Source organism: Callospermophilus lateralis, unplaced genomic scaffold (assembly GCF_048772815.1).
Source record: "Callospermophilus lateralis isolate mCalLat2 unplaced genomic scaffold, mCalLat2.hap1 Scaffold_619, whole genome shotgun sequence".
NCBI classification, from domain to species: Eukaryota; Metazoa; Chordata; class Mammalia; order Rodentia; family Sciuridae; genus Callospermophilus; species Callospermophilus lateralis.
The window spans coordinates 381,530-399,353 of NW_027514657.1; the positions used below are offsets into that span (position 1 = coordinate 381,530).

Genomic DNA, 17,824 nt, shown 5'->3' on the forward strand with positions numbered 1-17,824 from the left:
AAAACAGCAGACCCAGAAAAAAAATTTGCAGAATTTCTCAGTGAAGATGGAAGTGGGGAGCAAGATGATGGATATGGAACCTTTAAAATTATGTTCTATTTAATTTCTAATAAAGTTATCGATGTAACAACAATAACAACAAAACAGCACAGGTTTTCCAAATAACTCTCATTGGATTAGAACTGAATTTATTAATTTAAGGTAATTAACATGTTAAACATTAATTGACAGATAAAATGTCAAATTTAGTATGTTGTTCTTATAGCCAGCTACTTTTCAAGTTGTCTTAATAATTATAAAAGTTTTTTTTTTCTGTAGATTTTTTGGATTCACATGAAGACAATAAACGTCCATTTCCTCAAAGGTGTATTGAGTTTTACCTTTTTACTCAAATTCTTCTAAATTTTCTTATTTTAGGTATATTTTTGCCTTGTCTCACCTTCTAGCAGATATTTATGTATGGGTTCTTATACAAGCACACCAAATCAAGATGATGTTTTGCTTCAGATTTGTTGTCCTTTTGAAAACTGGAACCTAATTTTAATAGGTTAAGTAAATTGATTTCTACTTCTGATTTTTTAAAATAATTTCCTAGTCACGAATAGACATTGAATATTATTAAATATGTTTCATCTGCCTATTAATACTCATCAGATTCTGTTCATTATGTGACAAATTACATTGGTAGATACAACAAATTCTGGCCATCATTGAATAAGTCCTTGTCTGTGAAATATATATAAATATTGTTATTATACAACTGAATATATTATGCTTCATAGTTCATAGGGTGCTATAACTATTGATCCCTGCAATGTTTTTGTGTTAATTAATTCATCTTTATTTATGTTTGCTGGTATATAATTTTCTTTCCACATGACACCTAAGAGCAAGGTGATAATAATTTCATAAAATTGGGTTCCTTTGCTTCTGTTAAGCTGTGTATATAAGGAATAGAAAGTTTACGGGACGCAGGCGGCGGCGACGGCCGCGGCAGCAGCAGTAGTAGCGGTTACTAGGCTGCCCGCGGCGGACCATGGCCCTGGCCCAGCGTCCTTGGCCTCTCCTCACGGCGTCCCCGGGCAGCGTGGCAGCCAGGAGAGACTTCCGGGAAGAAACTGACATGCGACTGAGAGGCGGTCGGCGCGCTTAGCGCCGCGAACATGCGGCAGTCCCTGTGGGCGACCCCGGGCTGCGGAGAGGCGGCGGCGGCGGCTCGGGAGGGAAGGAGGCGCCGGCGGAGATGGCCGCGGAGACGGCCGGCGCCTGGCGTGGAGCCCTAAGGAGGATGCTTGGCGCGGCCTCGGGCCTCCTCAAAAAGGATGCTGTCCCGAAAGAAAACCAAAAACGAAGTGTCCAAGCCAGCGAGGTGCAGGGGAAGTACGTGAAGAAGGAGACGTGGCCTCTGCTGCGGAATCTCATGCCTTCATTCATCCGGCATGGTCCAACAATTCCAAGACGAACTGATATCTGTCTTCCAGATTCAAGCTCTAATGCTTTTTCAGCTTCTGGAGATGGAGTAGTTTCAAGAAACCAGAGTTTTCTTAGAACTCCAATTCAAGAACATCTCATGAAATAATGAGAAGAGAAAGCAACAGATTATCTGCACCTTCTTATCTTGCCAGGAGTTTAGCGGATGTACCTAGGGAGTATGGCTCATCTCAGTCATTTTTGACAGAAGTTAATTTTACTGTTGAAAATGGAGACTCTGGTTCCCGATATTATTACTCCGATAATTTTTTTGATGGTCAGAGAAGGCGTCCACTTGGAGATCGTGCACATGAAGACTACAGATATTATGAGTACAATCATGATCTCTTCCAAAGAATGTCACAGAATCAGGGGAGGCATGCTTCAGGTATTGGGAGAGTTGCTGCTACATCTTTAGGAAATTTAACTAACCATGGGTCTGAAGATTTACCCCTTCCTCCTGGCTGGTCTGTGGACTGGACAATGAGAGGGAGAAAATATTATATCGATCATAATACAAACACAACTCATTGGAGCCATCCTCTTGAACGAGAAGGACTTCCTCCTGGATGGGAACGAGTTGAGTCATCAGAATTTGGAACTTATTATGTAGATCACACAAATAAAAAGGCTCAGTACAGACATCCTTGTGCTCCTAGTGTACCTCGGTATGATCAACCCCCTCCTGTCACTTACCAGCCACAGCAAACTGAAAGAAATCATTCTCTTCTGGTACCTGCAAATCCTTATCATACTGCAGAAATTCCTGACTGTCTTCAGGTTTATGCACAAGCCCCTGTGAAATATGACCACATTCTGAAATGGGAACTCTTCCAGCTGGCTGACCTGGATACATACCAGGGAATACTAAAGTTGCTCTTCATGAAAGAACTGGAACAGATTGTTAAAATGTATGAAGCTTATAGACAGGCTCTTCTCACTGAGCTTGAAAACGCAAGCAGAGACAGCAGTGGTATGCCCAGCAACATGGCAAGAATTTTTAAGTTAACCTTTTAAGAATAAAATTTAACTTTTATAAGGGCTTTAAAATTTTCACAGTTGAAAAAACTGCAAACAAGTACTTTGATTAATAAAGGCAGCTTACTTTTGGGAAGTTCTAATTTTACATATATTTTGTTATTAGAAATTTTCTTTTATTGAACAAAATAAATGAATTTATTATTTTAAGAGTCAACATGATATGCTTTCAAATATTGCATATTAGGAAATTGCTTTGAATAATCTTGATGGAGAAATATGCAGGAAAAAAATGTCATTACCATCAGATATTTAAAAGGAAATGATCACTTGGTAACTCCTTATAGCAGCAGTATCTTTCTTTAAGAAAGAGAAACTATGCAGTATTTTAAAAAGATGTTTATTGCTTTAGTGTGGAATGTTGTCCGAGTTGGATGATTTAAATTTTACCATGGTATAGTTCAAAATATAAAATACGATTTGGAATCTTTATTGTGATTAATTCTGTATATGCCCCCCCCACACACACACACAGCTAAATGTAAGGAACCCTTTTGAAGCATGTTGAGAAAAATCTTTTCAGGAATAAATTTAAGCAAGAAACCTTAGCCTATGTGGGGAAGGTATGTGCATCCCTCAAAAGTTGCTACTTGGTTTCAGCCAGAGCTCTTAATTGGATTTAGCATGGTTCTGATGAGACAATACAGGGTTCCAGACGGCATAGTGCACTGCCTTCTGACAGACTGGGTTAAGCTGCCAAAAATGACAATCAGGGATTCAATAAGAAATCTTAGTCATTAAACCAATTTTATATTACCTTTTTTATCTTCTAAGTGTTTGTTACAAAACTTTACATATTTCCCTCCCATTTTCCTCCCGGTTTAATAGTTAAGACATTGTTCATAATTAGCACAGTAATTTGATTATAGGCAAATTCATGATACTTCTAGCCTGTAAATCTCTAGAATTCTGTGAATTTCATAGCTCTTTAGATACCTGTATTGTAAATATGTAAATATATTTTTAGTTTAGATAGTCTTCCAAAATACAAGCACTCCTAGTTAGATATCAGTTTGAGTTATTGATAAAATGTTAAGTGTTTGATTTTATATAACAAGCTTATTAAATATATTTTTGTGGAAAAAAAAGATAAGGAAAATTTATTCCATTAAATTATAAAGAAATCCCTGCAAAATATATAGAAGTTGGTAACTGTTTTTATACTTTGGTTAGTTTTGTTAGTTTATATATTTCTATGTGTTTACATAATTATATGGAAATATTCATTTATATTTTAAAATCATAAATTAAAAAATAGTTGTACTTATATTTTTTATATTATGTGCAGTTGTATGAGAAGCTCCTTACTACTTACTCATGGGAGAGTTTGCTATTTTGTTCTATTCAAGCATTCAATTTAGGTAAGAGCTACCACATTAAAGATGTTGATCTTATACCCAGCTACTTTACAGTTGCCATTTTTTTTCTATTTATTTCTTTTTTATTATTTTAATTGACAGATAAAATTGTATTTATTTATTTATTTACTATGTACAACAAGTTTTGAAGTATATATGCATTATGAAATAACAAAATATTATTAATTAACATATGTATTACCTCTTATATTTATCATTTTGTTGTGAAAACACATACTATCCACTGTCCCAGAATTTTTCAAGTTAAGCTATATGGTTATTGACTATAGCTAACATGAAGTACAACAGAACTTTTAAAATTGTTACTCTTAACTGAGATTTTTTCTCCTTTGACCAAAATCTCTCCATCAACCCTCCCACAACCACCTCAGATCCAGGTAAGCACCATTCTGCAGTTCAATGGGAAATAACTTTAGATCGTACTTACAAGTAAAATCATGGTGTTTGTCTTTCTGTGCATGGTTTTAATTTAATAACATCATGCCTTCCGTGTTTATGTATCTTCTCACAAAGACCAGGATTCTCTTTAGTTTAATGATTGAATATTATTCTATTGTGTGTATGTACCATTTCTTTATCCATTCATCTATTAATGGGTCCTAAGGTTGATTCTTTACCTTGGCTATTTTAAATAGTGCTGCAATGAAAATTAGAGTACAGATGTCTCTTAGACACACTTATTTCATTCCTTTGGGATATATAGCCAATAGGGATTGCTGGATATGTGGTAGTTCTAAATTTAATTTTTTGAAGAACCTCCATACTTCTTGTTATAATGGCTGTACTAATTTAAATAGTCACTAGCAGCCTGCAAGTTTCCCTTTTCTCTACATCCTCACCAACAGTGTTATCTTTTCCTTTCTCCAGAGTAGGTATTCTATCAGACATAAACTAATGTATATTGTGGTTCTAATTTGTATTTTTTTCGTGTATGTATTGGCCATTTATTTGCCCTCTCTTGAGAACTGTCTATTAATACCTTAGCTTGTTTTACAAGTTGTGTTGTTTTCTTGCTCCTATGTTTTCTATATATTTTGGATATTAAGCCCTTATCAGATGAATTATTTACAAATATTTTCTCCAATTATGCAGTGTTCTGATTCCCTCTATTGATTGTTTCCTGTCCTGTGCAGAGGCTTCCTCGTTTTACTTAATCTCTTTCTGTATACAGAATGGGTGTCAGTGGAGAGGTCAATACAAGGCATTTGGGAGTTGTAAACCCACAGGTGGCAGTAAAACTATGCAAGGATGATCAAACAGCATGTTCATGAGTAGCATTTGGCATATAATAAGTTCTAAAAATTATTTATTTAAAAATAGCCCTAAAGACAAGAATAGCACCATATATAGATGAAAAGAAAATACCAACAGAGAAGGGAGGTACATGCTACATGGTGTCCTTTATATAATATTTTCTGTGGACCAACATATATAGTAAAAGTATAATAGAATACAAGGCAGGTGAGTATCAAAATAGTTTAATGAGTGATTAATTATTGCTAGCAAGGAGGATAAAGTATAGCTATATCAAAAATATCAACAATATCAATTATTATTTATTTGTGTTCTTAAATACAAGCTTGAAACAACAGGAAATATATTTTAAAAATGTATTGACTTGGTTAGTGAGTCCATAAATATATACTTGAAATATTTCCTTATGAATTTTATTAAAGAGTAACTGGAATATGAAGAATTGATTAAGAAAGTGTGGACTGCACTTTCTAAACTTTGGCTAGAAAGAAAAAAGAAGAGCAAGAGTTAGACAACAAGTTTTTCTTTTTAAAAGACAAGAGATATTTTGGCATTTTGTGGATTTAATAAAAGAGAAGATAAAGAGTTTTGAAACATGAACATTAGGAGATACCTTGGCAATACAGATGTGAAATAAAAACGTGAGAAAAAAAATTAACTTATCTGATGTTTTCCCTTCAAATTTAATTACAATGGAGGTAAAACTTTTTATTTTTAATATATTCCTTCTCCTACTAAAAGCATAAACTCATATTGTCTAGTACCACATTATAAAAAAGAGCTAAGAGGATAATATTATATTTATTAGATGACATTATTCAAGAAATTATAGTAAGACAAAGTCAAATAATCTTTTTTTCTCAGAGGAAATCAGTGACCATGAGACTTCTTTTTATTTCACAAACTGAAGTGCATTTACATATTTTGAAGCATCACCACATAGTTGAAGTATCCACTTGTACTCTATCATTACCAAAACACACTGGAAAGAGAACACCTGTAGGGGGAAAAAAGGAAAGGAAACGGCATTACACAACATATAATTTTATACTTTTGAATACTGAAGACCATTGAAAAGATGATATAATTGAAATAATGAAAGCATGCCAGAATGGTGAAAGAGAAGTCTCCATTTATAATATTGACTTTCTGAAGGACTTCAAGCATTGTTATCTCAGATAAAATATAATGGCCTTTCATCTGCTCTGTATGATAGCACATATTGCAATTCTGTGAGATGAAAATTCTTTTAAACTTTTTGGCAACTTATTTGGAAGTAACTGCATTTTATTTGTTGGACTTGTCCCTCAGGTCTCTCCATTTGATTGTAGAGGACATGAAATATTTTACTAAGATGCCTTTTCAGCATTAAGGTCATCATTAATGTGCATGAACAATTAATGAAATTGAGGGAAAGATGACCATAATAAAAATAGTATTTAAAAAAATTAGGATCAGTGGTGAAAGCAGACATACATCCCTCTCTTGGTAATAGAAAGTCTTTTTTAAAAATGCAGAATTTATTGAAATCATAAATCAGAGAACACATATTGTTAGGCAAACTTCCCAAATATGGAGTATGCAGCTGCCATTATGATTAATTCCCCTACCACAAACTACTTGCTATTTATTTATTTATTGCAAATGCTCTCCCCTCGATACTTCTCTAATTCCCTCCTTCAATCCTAGCACTGATCATCTACCTATGTCAGTGCTAAGCTGCTCTAGAATCCTTTTGAACTTCTGAATCCCAGGGATTGATCCCATTGCTTGTTTCCAATGAGTTCTATACTTTGGCATTAGCTAAAATCTTAAATGTGGGCAAGACAGTGTTCCTAATCAGATAATCGTAGTCACAATGTGTTGGCTGCACTTACAACAGCATTGGGATTTAAATAACACCTTTCTTCTTTAAAGAAGCAAAGCTGGAGCTTAATTGGCAGAATTATGAACTAGACAAAAATAACCCATGACACCTCCCATCTTGCATATACTGACTCCCTTTAACCCTCCTATTAGCTCCTGCCTTCAGTCTCTTTTACATTCCATCTCTCAGGCAACAAATTTCAGTTTCAGTCAAGTCTTTTTTTTTGCATTGAAAAATCATCTCATTGTTTTCAAATGCAATATTTACTAGTCTATGTGAGCTACCAGAAATGTCTATTACACTTTCAATAAAGAATTTTAAACTCCATTGAGAAAGAAATTTCTATTTGGCAAACCTTCAGATACTTCTGAAATGATACAGAGAGTTAGTATATATGTGAATTAATAAGAGGATATTGACCTCTAAAGTATAATCCCTAAGATTAGTAGCATTCACTAACTATTAATAAAAATTGTAATGACATATGTTGGACATTTATCATGTTGTAGATATGATCTCAGTCTGCAGATCAAATATTAGTATCTTCTTCTTATTGATGAGAAAATTAAGATGTTAAGAAGTTTATAAACTTGTCCACTGTCACCTGAATAAAATAGCAGATGCAATTTTTTTTTATATAATGAAGCTACTGTTATAAAGAATGACCCTTAGAATTTGTTGACTAAGAGAAAATCAGATCTGTAGTGAATTCATATTACTGTTTCTGTTTTTGGATATTCAAGCAAGCATCATACAAACTCCGATTAATGGCAAGACTTGTTGAGGATACAGGTTTGCAGATTCTACCAGCAGCCCAGCAGGCTTTACAAATGAGTGGCTCTTTGGCATTTGGTGTTGTGGCAGATTTGCAAACATGACTTTCCCAACAGACTGAAGCTTCAGCTTTAGCTGCAGCTGCCTCTGTTCAGCCACTTGCAACACAGTGTTTCCAACTCTAACATGTTTAACCCTGAAAGAGAAGAACAATTTGGATGGGATACAGAGATTAAGGATGATGTGATTAAAGAATATAATAAACATTGTGGAGTCATTCATATTTATATTGACAAGAATTCTGCTCAGGGCAATGTGTATGTGAAGTGCCCCTCAATTGCTGCAGCTATTGCTGCTGTCAATGCATTGCATGGCAGGTGGTTTGCTGGTAAAATGATAACAGCAGCCTCTTCCAACTTACCACAGTCTCTTCCCTGATTCTATGACAGCAACACAACTACTGGTTCCAAGTACATGATGAAGGAATATATAGTCCCTTATTTACATAGCTTTTTTTTTTCTTGAGAATTCATCTTGAGTCATCTTTTATTTAGATAAAAATAAGGAGGCAAGGGTCTACTGTCATTTGTATACAATTCCTGTTACCTTGGAAAAATGAAAATGTTAACAGGAATGCAGTGTGCTCATTCTCCCTAACTAGCAAATCCCACTGTATACAATGCTGTTCTCATTCTGCCTTTTAAAATTTTCATGTAGAAAATTACATTAAGGATCTATATGAATAGCTCTAGGGGAACAAGTGTGTGCTTTCTGTACAAAGGCAGACAGGTATGTAATGATGTTTTTAATGTTTCAGAAGCCTAACTTTTTACCCAGGTTACATTTCACATTTCACTAATGTTGATATTTTACTCATGGTTTATCAGAGGTTTCTGGAATACACATTTAGTGTATGGGGATTCAAGCCAGGTAAAGGGCTCTTTGGCTAGCATCTCATCTTGCATTTTGATCATTTGGCAAGAAAGTGAGATTTCAAAATTATATTCCTTAATGGTTTCTATTCAATTAATGTGTCTGTAAAAGTTTCTTTGTAAATATTATGTGTTTTGGTGTGTCTTAAGGTTCCAAACAAAATGATCACTGCATTTCCTGAATATGCTTAGTCAAGAGTCTGGTAAGAAAAAGAAGTCTCAGCAGGAAATAGGAAATGCAGAAATAGGTTCTGTCTGGTTGCATATAATTTTTGCTCTATTTAAGCTCTGTGAGCTCTGAAATATATTTTTGGGTTACTTCAGTGTGTTTGACGAGACAGCTTAATATTTCTATCAAACAAATGACTTCATATTGCAACAATCTTTGTAAGAACCACTCAAATAAAATTCTCTTAAAAAGGCAAAAAAAAAAGCATTCAAATCTAATGCCAATTAAAATAGCAAACATAGAAATATAACTAACTTGCTCAGGGCCTTGTTAAATTGCTATGGCTGGCCTTGAACTTGTGATTCTCCTGCCTCGGGCTCCCAAGTTGCCTGTATTAGAGATGTGCCCCGCCATAGAAACCCCTTACCTTTTCTTCCCAAGCTTTCTGTTATCCTATAGTTCGCTTCATCTGCTATCCACCTCAGGTAGCTATAGCATTCAACAATTGCCTGTGGTTGTTTTTGAGAAATGCCACCATTGTAATGGGGGTTTGCAATGAGCAACTGCTGAGTCAGGTTAAATAAACAATCTTGTGAGTGGGGTGTGACAGTCAGTCACCAGGAACAATGATGGCAATTCCCTGGGAATTGGGGCCTGGGAGCCGTGGAAGAGCTCCAAGCCCTTTCTGCCCCCTCCAGTGGCTGGCAGGCTTCAGGCTGGATCCTACATATGGGATGCCAGTTTTTGAGATGATTGTAGAGTTGTAGGAAAGGGAGGATAAATAAAAATGCCTTGATGCATTGCTGAGGGTCTTCAAATTTTCCAAATGCTCTAGGATTGCTGCAAACCTTTGGTTAATTTTCAGAGTTTTAAAAAAGTAGGTACTGGCTATCTTTGTCAGTATGTTCATTTCCTTTCTGAAAGGCATTTTTTAGAGTTTTTCATTCCACACATTAATGGGATGATATGAAATCATGGTTATTAACATACTAGACATAGAAAGAAGAGAACAGAATCAACAAACATGGAAACAGTCATTATGTGAATCAAAACATAAAGAGAAAAAAAGATGAAAAATAAAATGGAACAGGGCATTAAAATGTATAGAATAATCTCAGATGTCCAAAGTGTTCGTTTAACTGGGATTCCAGTATGAGAAGAAACAAAAGAATTCTTTAAAATTACTTAAAGCCAATCAATCACAGATCTGAGAAGCTCAGAATAATTCCAAGCAAAATTTTTGTAGTGTTCTTAATAATTCCTGAATGGCATATTTTTGAACCCAGACATTCATAAACCTTTAAAAATGCCATTTCTACTGCAATCCTAAACAATTAACAAAAAAGCAAAAATGGAAAGCCAATAGAGGAGTGCTGGGAGCCATCAGCCAAGTAGGTATGACAATTTCCTTGCCAGCTACTCCTATGCTGTCTAGTGGAAGGACTCTTGAAAGGTGACCTTGCTCAAGGACCAGGGCAGATCCGTGTTTAGGGTGTCCCCGGGTTTAGCATAATAGGAGATTAGGGTGTTCCCCCTTTAGAATAGGGCGGTTTAGCATAATAGGAGATTAGGGTGTTCCCTCTTTAGAATAGGGCGTATCCTGCTGCTGAGTTCCTCTTGAGTTCTTAGGGTTAGACAGTATATCTGGGAGACAGAAGCCCAGTGGAGTGGTGGATTTGGGCAGAGAATGTGGATTTCCCCAGAACGTATTTGTAGAAGGCCGGTGTGAGTTCGGGAATAAAGAATTGCTGTTTGAATCTACAAGCTGTGTGGAGACTCGTGATTTGTGCCCAGCCAGAGACTGTGGCAGAGAAGATCATGGAATTCTAAATATATCAATTCATCTCCTCTGTCTTCTCCAAAGCAGCCAATAATAAGCAAAGAGAAAAAATAATTGGTGGGAAAAACAGAAAATCAACATGAGAGATTTAAATCTAAAGTGCTATAAATAATCACATTAAAATAAACCAATTTAAGCTCCATATTAACTTCTGACTGTTGTTATATGTAATTGTCAAAATAATAATAATGATAATGATAATAATGGCTTAAAATACATAAATGTATGCTCTTATGGCTCTAGAGATCAGAAGTTTCCAGTGCTATTAGGTGACTAAAATCACAGTGTTAGTAGGGCTCTGTCTTTACAGGGGCTCCAGAGAATCCAGTTCCTTACCTTTTTTCAGCTTCTAGAGGTGGCTGCCACCCGTGCTAATAGCCTTATAGCACCTTGACCTCAGCCACACTCATCGCATCACACTTTCTGACTCTCCTGCCTCCCTCTTTCCCTTTTAATGACCTGAGATAAACTGATTCCATCTGGATAATAAAGGATCATATCCTCAACTGAATCACACCTTCAAAGTCCCCCCCCCTGTCATATGCAATACTTATTCATAGGTCACAGGGGATTTGAAAATGAACATCCTGGGATGGGAGGGTTCAGTCTACCATATTCCTCAATGAAATGGAAAAACCCTAACTACATGATATTAATAGGAAATAAAAAGTTTGGATAAAAAGAATGAAGTAATATATATTACACAAACACTAAGCATAAGAAAGTGCAATATTTATTTCAACATTGAAGAAAGGACAATTCAAGGATAAGACTTTTACCAGATATTAAAAAGGGCCATGTGTAATCATACAGGAGACAATTTTATTCCAGAAAAACAACACAATGTGTTATTTCAAATGTGTACAGAATTAATAAAACCAAACACATAAAGTAAATTTGACAAATGACAAACAGAAACAAATCCAAAATCATAGTTCAAGACTTGACTATGCTACTTTCAAAACACTGGTAGAATTAGTAGGTGAAAAATCAATAAGAATATGGAAGATTTGAACAGTATTGTCATTCAATGTGACTCAATTGACATTTATAAAACACTACATCCAAGAACTACAGAACCTGGAATAAAGTGTACCTGAAGTGTTCAGTAAGATAAACTGGAATAAAAGTCTGAAAGTATAAAATCATTCAAAGTATTTTCTGTGATCATAGAATTATCAAATTGGGAATTGGTAACAGTAACACACCCAGAAAATTTTTGAATATTTGGAAATTAAATACATTACTAAATAACATATAATTCCTTGAGAAGAGAAAAAAACATCCTTAAATAGAAATTTGGAGGTGACAGAATTGATGCATTTAGCAGACAAGGACTTTAAAACTGCCGTTAGAAATGCTTTTAAATATTTAAAGGAAAATATAAACATAGTGATGTTTATTGGAGAAACTCAGAAGGATAAAATGGATTTTTAGGAGCTGAAAAGCATATTTGGCATCTATGGCTGAAATAGTAAATGTTACCTCAGTGACTGGGTTGACAATTTCAGTCTCTAGTGGTCTAATATTCAGGTAATTAAATTCATGGAAGGGATAGTGGCAATGGGATTGACCAAGATTATAAATACACAATCACTATAGGTTTGAAGATTGCCTAGAAACTTTAGGGAAAGTAAGTCACAAACACCAATGTTAGTGGATGAAACTTCCAGGATATGGAGACAAAATGTATTGGGACATTCAAAGATATTTTATGATGCTACGTTTGTGGAAGATAATTTCTTCTCCCTATTGAAGAAATTATCTTCCACAAACATAGCATCATAAAAATTTATCAAGGAATTGAAATGCAACTTAAAATGCATAAACAGGAAAGCATGTGGCTATGCCTGAAGCCAGAAATAGATGCTGTTGTCAACTTTTAACACAAAGCTGATAATGGATAATGTCAAAAATGCTGATAATGCTTTTTTCCTATGAATTCAACTTCAAATGCCAATGAACATTTTTTGATGAGTCTATAGGAGAAAGGGGGAAGGCAAATCAGAAGTGCCTTCAAGCCTGCACACTGGAACCCTCAGGAAAGTGGCCAACAATATTCAAGAAAAACTAGTATTTGTAAGACTTCACAGAGGACTGATGATTTGCTGGAATGACTTGGAAAAGTGCCACAGGGATGTTTGTATTTATAAAAATAAAATCACAATGATACAAGACTAGAAAACTATACCTCCATATACTTTTTTTGAGACTTTTCAGTTTTTCTCTTCAAATACAATAAAACCTATGCTCTGCCAGGTGTGGTAGAACATGCTGGTCATCTCAGCCACTATGGAGGCTGAGGCAGGAGAATCTCAAGTTCTAAGCCAGCCTCAGCAACTTAGTGAGGCTAGGAGCAACCAAGACCCTGTCTCTAATAAAATGGGGATTTAATAAGTGGAACTGTGCAGGAATGTTTCCTTCTTTCAAATTTTTCAACAGTTTCATCAAACTCCTTGTTGCTAGTCTGCTGGAGCAGGGTAGAACTAAATGAACAGAGAAAGGTCTGAGGTAGGGTAATGGATGCAAAAGTGGTCACCCTTGCAGGGATGAACTAGAATACAGCAGGACTGGAGCAGAAGTTATCGCTGCAACCAGTGGAGGGTGGGGTGTGGTTTGAGTGGGTGTCATGCCCTCCACAGGCCTCCAGGCGGCACTCTGGTCCCGCCGTCGGCGGGCTCAGGCAGCCCAAGGGGCGCAGACTCACGAAGGCCAAGATCTTGTCTCTGGGTGTCACAGCCCCACGTGGGGAACGTGGTGCTTCAGTGGCGGTGCAGCTGGCGGGTGGCGGTGGAAGCGTGAGACCTGGAGAAGCGGAAGGGCACTGGAAGAAGGACACGGACGCCTGCAGGAAGTCAGGCCTGGAAGGCGCTCAGCAAAGAGCGGGCTGTCCTCTCTGGTACTGTGCCTGCCTGGGCCCATGGTGGCAGGCGGAGCGGGAAGCAGCGGATGGCCAGGGAGGCAGAGAGGCTGTGGCGCCAAGGGGGTGGTGGGCTCCCCCGGGATGGGAAGTGCTTTGGATGAGTGATTGGGGTGTCCCCCAGGCGGGTGGCCTCTCCGGGTGGTCCTCTCATTCAGGAGGCTTGCCTTTCCTTCCTTGTCCCTAGTGGGGATGTTTCAGAGGGTGAAGTGTCAGTCATCACGCTCGCTGTACAGTTCCTGACGTGGCTCTCCAGGCCTGTGGCTTCCAGGAAGGGATGTGCGGCCTTCACACAAGATTCCCCTCATGAAATGTGGTGAGTTTCTTCTCTGGCTGTGATTTCCAACCTGGAATCGCCTTCAAGAGCAGAAAAGGGGACAGTTTATCCAACGTGATCTTTCCAGTTTGAGGGGCATTCTTTGGATGTTTTCTCATATGCATTCAGAATTTCAGATTTTTGTAATTTCCTGATTCTTAAAAGTAGACATTGACTCCCTTATTGCACATATCAAGTCATGGCTTTTTGAAACACTGGGTGGAGTGATTGTCATCTCACTAGTGCACCGGGTTCTCAGGTAGTAAACTGACCTTCTTCCATATGTAGTCCAATTTTGTAAGGAGAGGGAATGAATCTGAAAGTGGGCTGTGTGGTGATAATGAACTCTGACCTGAATTAAAGACTAAGGAGAAAATGCTTAGATAGTACATACTGCTTCTATCATGAAGAAGTGTGAGTGCAGCCACCAGGTAGGTCTATGTTGTTGGCAGTATTAAGCAATATATGCCCATTACTACTTTGGGGTAGCCAATAGTATTTAAGTGTAGGTAGTTTTGACTAATCATCCTCATGTGCAGGTTTATATTTATTTCTTCAGGCTAGGTTAGAACAAAAACTAGAACCATAACCTAATTCTTGATCAGTGCTTTAGTCCTATTATGTAGCATAATATTTAGTACTCAATTTGTTTTTTAGTGGTTATGCTCATTTCAAATACTTGATTAAAGAGTTGTCTGCTAGGCCTTTCATTTGTGAGTTTCTCTTTTCCATTTTGTGATTAATGAATGACTTGTAGGGTATTTGGGGACTCTGTATCTTAATCATTATTGTGCTTTAAATTTACTCACATTTATTTTAATATAGACTTCTTGAAACTTATTTTATTCAGTGGGCTGTAATCCATTATTTCATTATTTAGATTTTCAAGTTGTGCCAGATATGATTAGTAGGAAATCTAATTTGGCTTCTCAATTTGGGCCATTGTTTGAACACTTTACTTTCCTCTTTGTTTATTTTTTAAAGTATAAATTGGCAAATTTTAGTTGTATATATTTATGATGTATGAGGTGATGTTATAGTTTATATATACAGTGTGAAATAAGCTTACTAATATATACATCATCTTAAATACCAGAGCGTTTTTGTGGTGAGAACATTTGAAATTTATTCTTTTAGTAATTTTGAAATGTATAGCATATTATTATTTATTTACCATGGTGTGCAATAGTTCCCAAACAACAGAAAAATCTATTTCTTCTGTCTGATTGAGATATTGTATGCTTTGACCATTTTCTTCCCATGTCTCCCATGCCACAGCTTCTGGTAACACCATTCTACTCTATGCTTCTATTAATTTAATTATTTTTCATTTCACATGTAAATGAGAATATGTTGTATTTGCCTTTATGGAGTACTTTTTTTGACAGTAGATATTTCAGGTTCAATGTACTCTTTATTGGCTGTTCAAACTCTGGTATTAGTTGTTTCTCTAAAAGTCCTGGTTCCTTTTAATGTGGACCTAGCACTTAGAATCCTGAATCTGGGTTATATATGAGTTCATTGCTGTTTGAGTGTCACTGCTCTGGCATATATGTGTGTAGGCACACATGCATACACTTATTTGTATATCATTTATATTACAGTGTTTATTATTCATTTATTCTGAAATGTTCATACAATGAAATGCATTTTAAGTCAAATGTGGTTGAATTTCAATAAATCATTATAATCTAAACTGCTTTCAAGATAAAGAATGTTAAACCACACCTGAGAAAGTTCCCTTGTGTCCCTTCTAATTGATTTTTTCCCATTGATTAAAGGCAGTATTCTGTTTTATCCTACTATTGAGTGTTTTACTTTGTCTTTTTAGAATTTTGTATAAATCGATTCTTCTTAAAAAATTAGTTGTCATTGGATCCTTATTTTGTTTGTTTATATGCTGTGCTGACAATCAAACCCAATGCCTCACACATGCTAGCAACCATTGAGCCTCAACCTAGAAAATAATGGGTACTTACGCTTTTTTTGTTATTGTTTTTGTTTCTTGTTTGTTTTAGTAAAAATTGAAGGAGAAGTTTTATTGTTTTCCTAGCAATAGAGAAACAATGGGACTCTTGTTCCAGAGGCTATTGATTCTGTCCATCAGGAGGAATAGGTTTTTTTTTTAAAGATACAATTCAAAGGCTACATTCCACCTATTTTCTGTTCAAGGAGTTGTAACTCACTTGTTAAATAGGAGATATTCATTTCTGAGATCTTCTCGTGCTGTCTTCAAATCTGAATTACTTCATTCTTATTATGGATGTGAGTCTTATTAGGATGAGTAAGAAAGTTATGGGATCTTACACTCTGTGTCTGAATCAATATGCTTTAGAGGTTCATTCATGTTGCTTGAATCAGTGTTTTGTTTTGTTTTCTATTTTATTACTGCAGTAGTATTCATTTTATGAATATATCATAGTGCATTTATTTTTTTCATTGAAGGACATGTGAGCATTTTCCAGGCTTTGACCTTTATCTTACTAGATGTATTGGGGAAAAATATGTATGTGTATGTGTATATGTGTGTATATACACACATATATATGTATGTATGTATATTTCATTTAGGTAAATAACTCAAAGAGTGGAATGGCTACCACATAAGGTAGATCTCTGTTTTGTTTTAAAAGAAACTGTCAAAAATTCTGAACATTGTCATGAGCAATATATGAGAGTTTCAATTGCTGCATATCTTCACATTTTTTATTGATGTTAGTCTTCATATCTTAGCCATTTATACTGGGTATATAGTGGTACCTCATTGTGGCTTAGGGTTGTACTTCTGTGTTGACTAGTGAAGTTGACAACATTTGACTGTCTTTTATTGGCCAGTCATTCTTTTTCTGTGAAGAATAGATTTGGATCATGTCTATTATTTGTTGAGTTGTCCTGTTATTACTGAGTTGTAGAAGTATATTTAGTAGGACTGGATATAGTCCTTTGTCTGAAAAATGTTTTGTAATGAGATTACAGGTATGACCTACTCAAGTTTTAAACTTTTTTTTTTTAAACTGAGCCACTACTGTTTCTATCAAATCCATGTTGCATGATCACTTAATGCTGTATAGACTTATGCACAGAATTAGATAATATTTTGAAAAGGTTTTTTTTTTTGTGTGTGTGTGTGTGTGTGTGTGTGTGAAGGATCCTCAAAATCAGGGGGCACACCTGTGGTCCCAGCTTATGGGGAGACTGAGACAGGAGGATCATTTGAGTCTCAAAGTATCACTGGATTTGTGTGCATTATTTTTAAGCTTTATTTAGAATAATACTTGTAGGGTATACTGAGATGTAAAAGTAGATAAACATTTAAATAATGATATATGTATCATGTCCATTTTTATTAGGGTAGAGTGACATACACCTATTTTGTAATATAATTTTGTTCATGAAAGCATCATAAATGGTATTATCAAATATTATTGGAGCTAGACAAAAATGAAAAATTCAAATTGTACAAATCTCTGTAGATAAATGTCTTTTAATTATTGTGTTTGCTGTTTAATTATTTGTTTGTATTTCACAAATACATAGTGATATGTGTATTTTGAAATAAAACTCAATTTGACAATGTAAAAGCTTAGAAAGAATTATTTAGATTTGGTTTACCATGAAATTAAAATATTTTTTTACTTGAACAACTAGTCTGAAGATTTTACTCCTTAAGAACAAATGTATTAGATGATTGGATTCTGTCTCTGAGTAATGCAAGTATAAGAAAATCATAAGAATAATAAATAAGCATCAAAACTCAGAGAATCATAAAATGAATGAATTCTGGGCAATAAAATTTCTGGAATCAATTTGATCTGAAGTCAGAACTTATCAACATTCTAATTGACTAGATTTGTCATTCTGTTAG

At 35.6% G+C, this 17,824-nt stretch overlaps 1 pseudogene; it reads left to right on the plus strand.

The window, feature by feature from the left end:
• The first annotated feature begins 1,322 nt into the window (after positions 1-1,322).
• LOC143386270 (protein salvador homolog 1 pseudogene) lies at positions 1,323-2,474 on the plus strand (annotated as a pseudogene).
• Positions 2,475-17,824: the final 15,350 nt, after the last annotated feature.